Source organism: Triturus cristatus, chromosome 2_2 (genome assembly GCF_964204655.1).
Source record: "Triturus cristatus chromosome 2_2, aTriCri1.1, whole genome shotgun sequence".
Taxonomy (NCBI): domain Eukaryota; kingdom Metazoa; phylum Chordata; class Amphibia; order Caudata; family Salamandridae; genus Triturus; species Triturus cristatus.
The window spans coordinates 49986372-49995174 of NC_140582.1; the positions used below are offsets into that span (position 1 = coordinate 49986372).

The following is an 8803-nucleotide window of genomic DNA, read 5'->3' on the forward strand; positions in this document are numbered from 1 at the left end:
CCTGGCGTCCCTGCAGCATGCGCGCCCTCTTTCTCCGGATTGGTTCTGGAGGGTGTTTGCCCTCCCCGGGGAGCCGGCCGCAGAGGTGGGTACCCGAGGCTCGTGCATGTGGGCAGTCAGTGGGACACCACAGACAGCCACGTGCAGCACACAGCCAGGTGCCCCGGAACAGGCCCAGGGTGGACCGGTCGCCAGACACCTTCTCAGGGCCAGGTGCACTGGCGGCGTACCTTCGCGGCAGGACCCAGCGACAGAACCTGCCACGGGCGAATGGGGGTCTGACCTTGTGGGGGGACGAAGGGAAGCCGAACTAACCCTGCGATGGCCCCAGCCGCGTCCCGGGGAAGCCCCTGGGTGATTGATGATCGAGCGACCCTCAGATAGGCGTAGCCCCGGAGGAACCCGGGGCCGCAAGGTGCTTTTGAAATGTCAATGATCAATGTGTCCTGCAATTCACATTAATTCTCACAGCTAGCTGTGTTCTTCATCGATGCACAAGCCGAGTGATCCACTGCCAAGAGTCACAGGCAACTTTTCAAAAACGTTCACCCACCTGTAGGCGCAGGAGAGGTGGGAGGAAGGCGACGCTGTCCGTCTACCGCCCGCGCAGCAAGACGGCCCGGACGCCCCGTTGAAGGCTTCCATGCTGGGAATCAGAATACACCGTTGGGAGAAAAAAAACTTTACCAGGCACTCGATCCCGGGATTCCCCTCACCCACCTGCTGTCGAGGAAGGGAGCTCCTGAGGTGACAGGAGCAGGCAGCCCTGCAGCCGCCGGTCCCTCCCAGTGTAACCCGGGAGGGACCGCGCGAATCTTCAAACACCTCAGCCTGGTCATACTGGACTGGGTCGAACCAGGTACCTGACAATGAGGGAGGGTTGCCCCACCTGCACGTCAGCTGTCTGTTGCCAGGCAGCCCCGAGCTGTGCCGCCCAGGTCAGAGGCGCTGGTAGGGAAGAACCAGGTCGCTCCCCATCCCGCACGCCTCCCACGAGAGGAGCTGGGGTCCCCCAACAGGCCCTTGGGCCCTTTTCTTCCAGACCGCCCTGCCGCACGAGAAGGGCCGCTCCTTGGTCGCCCGGAACCCGGGAGGGCTGGGACTCGGGCGCGGGAAGGCCCAACCGGCGGCAGGGTCTTTCGAGGGTGGGGAGGTACCAGCGCAGGGATGCACTGCCATTCGGTTTCCCCTAACCACGGGGGTCGTGCCTGGTGAGCTTGGGTTCAGTCTCAGGAGGGTCTACTGCTGTGCCCCTCCCAGAATAGACAGGGGACAGGGATGCCCCCCATCCCCAGTTCCTCATGTGTCAGTCAGGCCCAGTCCTCACCCAAGAGCCGCATGCCGCCCAGGACCGCTCTGCCGGCCGTGGCGCGCCAGGGCCGGGCCGGGTCCTGTGCCTACGGTGTGTGCTTGCAGGAGGCGGGTCGAGGGCTTCAGGCTGGCGCCGTTGGTCTGCTCCAGCGTTAAGGATCCTTCCGCAGGTTCACCTACGGAAACCTTGTTATGACTTTTACTTCCTCTAGATAGTCAAGTTTGATCGTCTTCTCGGCCCTCCGCCAGGGCCGTTGCCGACCCTGGCAGGGCCGATCCGAGGACCTAACTAAACCATCCAATCAATAGTAGCAACAGGAGGTGTGTACAAAGGGCAGGAACTTAATCGACGTAAGCTTATGACCCACACTTACTGGGAATTCCTCCTTCATGGGAAATAATTGCATTCCCCAATCCCCATCACGAACAGGGTTCAGCGGGTTACCCGCACCTGTCCGTCACACACGCTGATTCGTTCAGTGTAGCGCGCATGCAGCCCCGGACATCTAAGGGCATAACAGACCTGTAATTGCTTGATCTCGTGTGGCTGAACACCACTTGTCCCTCTAAGAAGTAGGACGTCGACCACCGGGGGTCGCGTAACTAGTTAGCATGGAGGAGTCTTGTTTGTTATCGGAATTAACCAGACAAATCGCTCCACTAACTAAGAACGGCCATGCAACACCACCCACAAAATTGAGAAAGAGCTATCAATCTGTCAATCCTTTCCGTGTCCGGGCCGGGTGAGGTTTCCTGTGTTGAGTCAAATTAAGCCACAGGCTACACTCCTGGTGGTGCCCTTCCGTCAATTCCTTAAAGTTTCAGCTTTGCAACCATACTCGGAACCCAAAGACTTTGGTTTCCCGGAAGCTGCCCGGCGGGTCATGGGAATAACTCCACAGGATCGCTAGTCGGCATCGTTTATGGTCAGAACTACGACGGTATCTGATCATCTTCGAACCTCCGACTTTCATTCTTGATTAATGAAAACATTCTTGGCAAATGCTTTCGCTTTGGTTCATCTTGCGCCAGTCCAAGAATTTCACCTCTATCACCACAATACGAATGCCCCCGGCCGTCCCTCTTAATCATGGCCACAGTTCAAAAAACCAACAAAATAGAACTGGAGTCCTATTCCATTATTCCCAGCAGAAGTATTCAGGCGACTGGCCTGCTTTGAACTCTCTCATTTTTTCAAAGTAAACGCTTCGGAACCCCAGGACACTCTGTCAAGAGCATCAATGGGGCGCTGAGAGGCAGGGGCTGGGACAGGCGGTAGCTCGCCTCGCGGCAGACTGCCAGCTCGATCCCAAGATCCAACTACGAGCTTTTTAACTGCAGCAACTTTAATATATGCTATTGGAGCTGGAATTACCACGGCTGCTGGCACCAGACTTACCCTCCAATGGATCCTCGTTAAAGGATTTAAAGTGTACTCATTCAAATTACAGGGCCTCGAAAGAGTCCTCTATTGTTATTTTTCGTCACTACCTCCCCGAAATGGAGTGGGTAACTTGCGTACCTGCTGCCTTCCTTGGATGTGGTAGCCATTTCCCAGGTTCCCTCTCCAGAATCGAACCCTGTTTCCCCGTTACCCGTTGTTCCCGTGGAAGGCACAGAAAGTACCATCGAAGGTTGATAGGGCAAACATCCGAATGTATCGGCGCCGTCATTGGGATGTGCGATCAAAGAAACCATAACTGATTTAATGAGCCATTCGCAGTTTCACTGTACCGGCCATGTGTACTTACACATGCATGGCTTAATCTCTGAGACAAGCATATGCTACTGGCAGGATCAACCAGGTAGCCGCACCTGCTGACGGGGTGGATTCGGGTGGCCGTGTGCCCATTTCCCCGAACGGTAACCTTCACGCACCCCTCCCTCTGGGAGCCTGCTGAGGGAAGGAGCCCTCCCACCTGGGCGGGAAGGCTCACTGTAGGGGTGGAGAGGTGCGGTCACATGGGCACTGGCAGACCCTGCCATCTCCCCCGGAAGGGGTGGGCCGAGGCGCAGCCTGAGCGAGACGCAGTGATGCCGGAGCCTGGCGGCGGCAGCACCCCTCGGTGCGGTCGTTCTGAGCTACTGTGGAAATGTACTGGGCGGAGAGGGGTGACAGCATGGGGCACGGGGCCTATGAACCTGCTGGGCAGCAGCATCCGAGGGCCTGGCGCCACCCGACCCCTTCCGCTCAGGTCAGACCACTGGGGGGCACAAGCTGCCGGGGCCACTCTGCCTTCGCTCTGCTGGGTAGGGTGAAGGGCCTCCCGCCAGGTGGCTGGCCCTCAAGTCGTATGGTCCATGCGGGGTGGACGCTCCTTGCTTGAAACAACAGCCTAAACAGACCGAGAGTGCCCAATCGATTAGAGTGCGGCTGGGGCATCCCCTGGCAGGCCGCCCTGCGCATGGGGTACGATGGCTTAGCATCCCTGCCTGCTCCCGGGGCAAGCAGGCTCAGAGAAAAATTACCATCGGGAAGGGGCTGAGAGGCAGGTTTGTACCCGGGCCCCTGGGGGACCCGGTGGGCAGGCCCGGGCGCTGCCTTCCCCCATTTCGGCATCGCCAGACCTCACGGACGTCTGACTTAGCAAACTCGGAGAAAAGGAGCATCAGGAAGGGGCTGAGAGGCAGGTGCGTACCCAGGCCCCTGGGGCCCCCGGCGGGTGGGCCCGGGTGATGCCTTCCCCCGTCTCAGAATCGCCGGACTTCACAAAGGTCTGACTGAGCAAACTCAGAGAAAAACTACCATTGGGAAGGAGCTGAGAGGCAGGTGCGTACCCAGGCCCCTGGTGGCCCCGGCGGGGTAGGCTTGGGTGCTGCCTGCCCCCATCTCTGCATCACCACACCTCATGGAGCTGAGAGGCAGGGGCGGACCCGGGCCACATGGAGGCCCCGGCGGGCAGGCCCGAGTGATGCCTTCCCTTGTCTCAGAATCCACACAGAGGTCTGACTGACACTCTCCCTACTAACGTAGAGGAGAATTACCCCCCTTTCTTGTAATCCGTGCACACAAGGTGACAGAGTGGACCCAAGGCGTGAATGTGCCTGACCTCCTGGAGCCCTCACTGGGATCGGGGAGGCAAATGAGGCCTCATCGAGACTTCGAGAGAAGCCCGGCCATCTGGTCGCCCCATTGGAAAGCATTGCATGCAACCAGATGGGTGAGGGAAAAGGTGCGACCAGATGGCCGGGCTCGAAAAGGAAACCATCTGGTCACTCTGTGCCCCAACTCTGTGCCCCAACTAAACAGTGAGCGGGTGCCGGGGCATGGGGGGCCGGAGGCCCGGGGCCCAGCCATCGAGGCTGCGAGGGGAAACCCAACGGGCCCTCCAACCCAGGGCCCGCGCACACTTTGAGAAGCAGGGGAGGCCTGCACGGGACCAACGGACCCCCGTCCTGGTGCTTTGGCAGAGCGGCAGGCCGGGGGATGGGGCGCAGGGCCCGAGCAACCGAGACCCATCCGGGGCTCCAGGCCTAGAGGAGCAGGGGAAGCCTTCCTGGGCCCGCTGGACCCCATCTAAGGCACCCTGCCACATGGCAGGACTGAGGACGGAGCCCGGGGTGGGGAGGCCGCCCTCCTCGGGGCCCCTGGGAGCCGCTGAACCCAGCCGAGCAGGGGGAGGCTTCCCGGGCATGACAGAACCCCGTCCAGGGCCTTTGGCAGGCCGGAGAATGGGGCCCAGGGCTGGAGCACCTGTGCCCGGCAGGGCCCCTGGTTTCACCAAGGGCTCCCGGGCCCGGAGGCGAAGGGGAAGCCTCCCCGGGCCCGCGTGACCCCGTCCCGGGCAACCTACCATGTGGCAGGACCAAGGACGGGGAGGGTGGGGAGGCCACCCTCCCCGCAGCCGCTGGGAGCCCTAAACCAGGACGAGCAGGGGGAGGCCCACAGGCCCTCATCCGGGGTAGCCTGCCACGCAGTAGGCCCAGGGACAGACCCAGGGCTGGGGTGGCATCCTGGTCCATCCAGCTGCCGGCTGAGGACCGCTAGGCTGAGAGGGGTCCCACAGTACCCTGACCCTAGTAATTCAGAGGAAGGCTACCCCTCTTTCAGGGAACCCGTGCGCACCGAGAGTCTCAGGGGACCCTAGGCCCGGATGTGTCTGACCTCCTGGAATCCGGGGGAGGACTGCCCTGGACCCATGGAGCCCGTCCTGGGCACTTTGCCATGCCGTGGGCCAGAGGAGGGAGCCCCCAGAGGGTGGGGAGGTGCCAACCGGGCATAACCCATCTGGTCCCCGGCAAAGAACCGCCAGTCTGGGAGGGGTGTTCTGGCATACCCTGCCCCCACTAATCCGGAGGAAAGCTACCCCCCTTTCTTGGAACCCGTGCACACTGCAAGACTCAGGGGACCCTAGGCGCGGACACGCCTGACCTCCTGGAGCCCTGATGATGGTGATTCAGATTGGTGACTTGTGAAGAAGACTTTATATTCAATCTAAAAGCCTTAAAAGTGATGCAGCAGAAGAAGCTGCCATGGGGCCTGTGTAAAGAGCCCTGGTGCAGCCACAGACCCCTGCTGCTGGGAGTAGTAGACTTCCCTCTGGCTGCAGCCTTCATGAGGAAGAATTGAAGGATACCTTGCCCGGTTTCATAATAAAGAACGTGTAATTCAAACATCTTGATTCTGTGAATACCACAATTAAAGATGCTGACACTTTCAGTCCGAGACGTGGAGCCTCAATGCCTCCTCCAGATGCAGAAACGCAGCATAAATTGTGACCATCTAGGGTGATGGTAGACTCTCAGTACAGAAAAAAAAGCCATGAAAAAATCACCCTAGATTACTCAAATTACTCAGATTGATGTGTGTCTTTGCAGGATTCAAAGGCTGATACTCTGTGATGGTTCAGATTTAAGTTGGTTTGTCCCTAAGACGCTTTAAATTTCTCACCCATCCAAGTTCTCTTCAGAGAACGCAGATATGCAGGTTTCCTCTAATATTCTGCATTCGGCTGATGAACCTCTTTCTCGATCCTAAGCTTCTTTTTCATCCTAATGTCTCAGAGTCCTCCATCTTTGTCCATTTCTTATAGTATTTAAGGGCTCATATTTGCATGCCTCTAGAGAGAGACCCATTGGAAATAAATACAAATTTGAAAGCCCAAGACCGATACTTTCAGATCAGATGTTAGTATGGTAGTTACCCTTACAATAGATCCAAATCTCTTACTATTTTAATCAAAATATAGGAATGATCCCAAAAAAGGATAGATTGGGCCTGGGCGTCCTGTCAGGACAAGTTACTAGATCCCAGGGGTCTCTTAACAAAATATTTTTGATGGAATCGGCAAAAGTAGGCGTTTCTAATATAGATGCCAGTGATTTATCAAATTGGTCTGAGAGAACCATCAGCTTGTTGGGAAATGCTGATTCTCTTATTGATCTGAAAAGACAAAAGGGACTTCTATTAAAAATGACTCAAACAGCTAACAAAGATATCAATATCTGAACCTGGTCCATCTGCTCAAGGCCTTCTTTTTGGAGACCGTTTTTATCAAAGAGATATTCAAATATGTGAATACTTTTACCACAATTGATAAGGCCTAACTTTATCTTTTTGGAAATATTTACCCAAAAGGATTTTTGGATGGGCCAACAGAAGAGGAGGGTGTGATGAACTCTTTGGTGTATCGGACTCGAGATCGATCGTGATTGGCTTCTTAGGAACAATGTTCTTAAAAATCTGTTATACTTCACCACAGTCAAATATCACATCCAGAACTCTTAAATTAATAAAATCAAAATGAATTCTTATGGTAAAGTAGGTTTCTCACTTCTTAAGCCTCACTCTAATTAGTCTATTTGAGGGGTTCCCAAAGTTTTCTATGCCCTGCACCCCTAAACATGTGTTTGATTAATATTTGCACCCCCTACAAAAGTAATATCACATTTGAAGACAAATAGCCAAATTTGAATTTCACTCTTTGTCGCAACACCTGAAATGCCATACCACACCACCTGGCGGTGTGGGTCCCCCAGGTTGGAAACCCCTGCTCTATGTCATTAGGCAAGGAGTATAGTTCATCTTGCATCATCAGGTCAAGCTGTCCTGCTATCCCCTCTTAATTATTGAGGTCTTCAGAGAATAAAATTCATCATCTGAAGGTAGGTTTCGGTTATTCAGACTTATGGCCTTGTTGCCTTATTGCCGATGTAAGGATTGACATACAGAATACATCCATCTGGGTGACTGAGGACATTGACTCCATTACTCTCGTGGACTACCGTCTGTCAGATATGGATAGGATTGCCAGCCCAGCAGTTATCTTCGTAAGTTAAAAGGCTGTTCCTTTCAATTTACAAAAGGTTTGGTTGATGGCTGCCATTGGTTTTGATGGCACTTTAAGGAATTGTTTTCATTTATTTTTTCAGAAACAAACTCCCATAGTGGATTTTAATTTCTGAAAAAAAATAATAACCCCCTACACCCCGGGAGTTTCCTCTGAGGATGCTAGAGACATTGTTTCTGTCCCTCAGTCCCAGGTTTTTCATGGCAGTGATGGAAAGTAAAAAAATACTTGAACCCAACCTCCCTATATAGGGGTGTCAGTGTGACATCCTTCCTCCAACAGCTCCTACTTTATTCAGTCATCAGAGTAAGTTTTCTGCTGACAGAGCAAACAAGGACTCCGTTGTTGGAAATCTCAAGGTCACTAAATGAGACAAGTGGCTTACCGTTTGCTGGACAGGGTTCTCCATCTCCAAACTCTAAATCGGTTTTCCCTTATAGCTACAAACAAAAGAAGAAGCCATTTGGTGGCTGGAAAACCTCAATGCCTTGCACAATTTATAATTGCCCATAATATCTCCTATTAGAATTAGACTGAAGTATGTCTGGTTGGAGAACTCTTTGCCAAGAGTTATCGATGGATGGTGCAAGCCAAGAAGTCCTGTCTACATACACATTTTTTTTTAATTCTTGGAAGAGGCTGGTGATACAAATTGTGATATTTATATTCTAACTGTTAAAGTCCAATAAAATAGGTTATAAAAAAAAACTCCTTCTAAGTCACTATCAACTCAGGTCTTCACAAAGGTTCATATCCTCTATTCTGTAGCTCTTCAGATGGACAACTCTCCAATACATTACTTACTTAGGTGGTACACAATCTAAGATTTTGGTTGGTCTAGTCAAGCAATTTTGGGAATTTTGTCTGACTCGTCAACTTTCAGCAACAGCAAAGTATGGTCTTATAGTGGAAGGGCAAGGTGGAAGGGGGGGCCTGCCAGGGGCACAGAAAGTCACTTTCCACCTTCCTTTTCATGGTGGCCAAACCGCCATGAAAGAGTAGGCAGAAAGGGACATTGTAATTCCTACAGTGGTGCCTGAGAAGGCACTGCCCCTATTTTAGGAATTACTGACCCTCCAACAGTCTGAGAGGCTCAAGGATCCCATCGGAAAGCACTGGACTGTCCTTCCACCTGCTGCCTCCGACTCTACGCATTGTAATGCGTCAGTCGGACCGCAGCAGAAGATGGTGGTCAGTCCGCA

The 8803-nt window shown here is 53.9% G+C and overlaps 1 non-coding gene and 1 pseudogene across 1 annotated transcript; both read right to left on the reverse strand.

Annotated features, from left to right (window-relative positions):
* Window positions 1–370: 370 nt before the first annotated feature.
* LOC146861814 (5.8S ribosomal RNA) lies at window positions 371–523 on the reverse strand. The gene has a single exon (XR_014978639.1). It is a non-coding gene; the product is annotated as a 5.8S ribosomal RNA (ribosomal RNA).
* A 941-nt stretch (window positions 524–1464) lies between these two features.
* On the reverse strand, window positions 1465–3119 carry LOC146861815 (18S ribosomal RNA; annotated as a pseudogene).
* Between the last annotated feature and the right edge of the window lie 5684 nt (window positions 3120–8803).